General features: G+C 38.5%; 1 non-coding gene across 1 annotated transcript; it reads right to left on the bottom strand.

Annotated features, from left to right (window-relative positions):
• Window positions 1-443: 443 nt before the first annotated feature.
• On the bottom strand, window positions 444-550 carry LOC113843387 (U6 spliceosomal RNA). The gene has a single exon (XR_003496670.2). It is a non-coding gene; the product is annotated as a U6 spliceosomal RNA (small nuclear RNA).
• Between the last annotated feature and the right edge of the window lie 1,683 nt (window positions 551-2,233).

The following is a 2,233-nucleotide window of genomic DNA, read 5'->3' as shown; positions in this document are numbered from 1 at the left end:
TGTTCCCCTAAGGACAGAGTCTCCCACAACAATCACCCTCCTGTCTTTCTTGGTGGAGGCAGTCCTGATGCGTGGAGTCGACCTCCTTGCCCTAGGAATCCTCCTGGGAACACTTTCTACCTCTTCCTCAGTTGCTGTTGATCTCTCATTCTCCAGGGCCTCAAACCTGTTTTGTAAGGGCACCTGGGAAGGTGGGGCCGGAAGGGGAGGGCATTGCCTGCCATGTCGAGCAGGGACCTGTCTCCATTCCTCCTCAACTCCCAGATCCCCTCCCTCTGCCCGACGGCGACAGGGCAGGGGGTCCACCCCCATTTGGGGTGTCTCACCCCGGTACCTCTCCTTGATGCCATGCAGGGAGTTACTCCACCAGTCTATCTCCCACTCACACTCCCTGATGGCCCTCAACCTCTCTACCTCCTCCTTGAGCTCCGCCACCATGCGGAAAAAATATGGAACGCTTCACGAATTTGCGTGTCATCCTTGCGCAGGGGCCATGCTAATCTTCTCTGTATCATTCCAATTTTAGTATATGTGCTGCCGAAGCGAGCACATCTTCAAATCTTAATATATGCACAGTGAAACATAAGTGTTTTGCCCATTGTTCATTATAAAAAGTTAAATGACAAAGATGACCATTGCATTAAATAGCGTGTGGTGACAATTATCAAGTAAACTGTTGCTTTTATGAGAAGTATCATAATTAATTTGTTGTCAGTTATTTAAGCATTAAATAAGGCTTTCCTAATTTTATCAAAACTTCATTTTCATTGATTTTCTGTTATTAAGTACCTGTTAAAATCTTTGTCATGCACAACAGTACTATAGTTAGGATATTTTAGATGATATTGCTGGGATATTAATCAACAACATTTAGCAAAAAAAGGCAGCAGAAAAGTTTTCAAGGATTTATAGAACATTACCTTTTATTTTTTTTTCTTTCTCTTTTTGTTCGTGAAAAGTAGGTCTCACTACATGAAGTATTCATAATTGCTGAAAAGAATAATCAATCAGTTTAATTACTTTAATCTAAATTAATGTACATATTAATTCTCCTTTTGAATAGAAAAAAAAATCTTAGCTGAACACTTGCATCTAGATATTTTTTAAAAGTATTTTATTTTCAGGTGAAAAAATGCAAATAATATATATCATTTCTTCTAACTATAGGCACTTTTGCCTTCCTTGAAGTGCTGGAGTTTATTCAGTGCATAAGTTAAGACTAATGTTATGCATCTGCAATGCAAAACTGTTAATGCTGTCATGTGGCCTGCTCTTCTACTTATGATTACTTATGTCCTAAGTCTTATCTCAATGTTTTTAAATTAAAAAAATGCTTTTCTATTAGATAAGCTATAATTTAAAGGATAATAATAATAATAATAATAATAATAATAATAATAATAATAATAAAGATCCTGAGGGTTCATCATTGTTGAAGATCCTGTGGCACCTTTTGATGCTTTACTGAATCTACTCTGTTTCACACTGTTGTGGGTTAACCCTAGTAGGCAGCTAAGCACCACAAAGCTGCTCACTCACTTTTCCTTCTACTTTATGTGGGATGGGGGAAGAATAAAACCAAGAAAGCTAAAGTCAAGATAAAAATCTTTTAATAAGTGAAGAAGTGGAAGAAGAGAGAAAACAAAACAAACAAAAAAATAAGCAATGCAAAGGCAATCAAACACCACCTTCCAAGTGTAGACCAGTGTCCAACAAGCTCCTTAACATATCCAGCCCCTGCTCCACTTCATTTTACTGTTGAGAATGATGTTCTTTAGCATGGATTATCTCCAGTGAGTTCAGGTCATCTGCTTCGTTGTGTTCCTTCCCAGCCTCTTATACACTCTTGAATCTATTCGATGGCAGGGCAATGTGAGCAACAAAGTTGCTTGGTGCCATGCGAACACTGCTCAGCCAGTACTGAAACATTGTTGTACTGTCAGCATTGTTTTGGTTACAAATCTAAAACACAACACCATAAGAGCTGTTAATGAAGAAAATTAATTCCATCCCAGCTAGACCCAGTATGGATATATTTTAAATAAGTATGTAAATATGCTTTCAGTATCATTATGACAATTTATGCTGAAGGATTTTGCCTGATCAGAACCTATAAGATTCAAGCATTAGTTATTCACCAGCACGGGGATAGGCTACTGCATTTTCTGCAAATATAAGGTGATACTTGACAATCTTTCTTTGACAGCCTGCCCTCCCAACCCTCCTTATTGCC

This window comes from Anas platyrhynchos, chromosome 3, assembly GCF_047663525.1.
Source record: "Anas platyrhynchos isolate ZD024472 breed Pekin duck chromosome 3, IASCAAS_PekinDuck_T2T, whole genome shotgun sequence".
Lineage (NCBI taxonomy): Eukaryota > Metazoa > Chordata > Aves > Anseriformes > Anatidae > Anas > Anas platyrhynchos.
The sequence above is the reverse complement of the archived record's forward strand: the minus strand, read 5'-3'. Positions and strand labels throughout refer to the sequence as shown.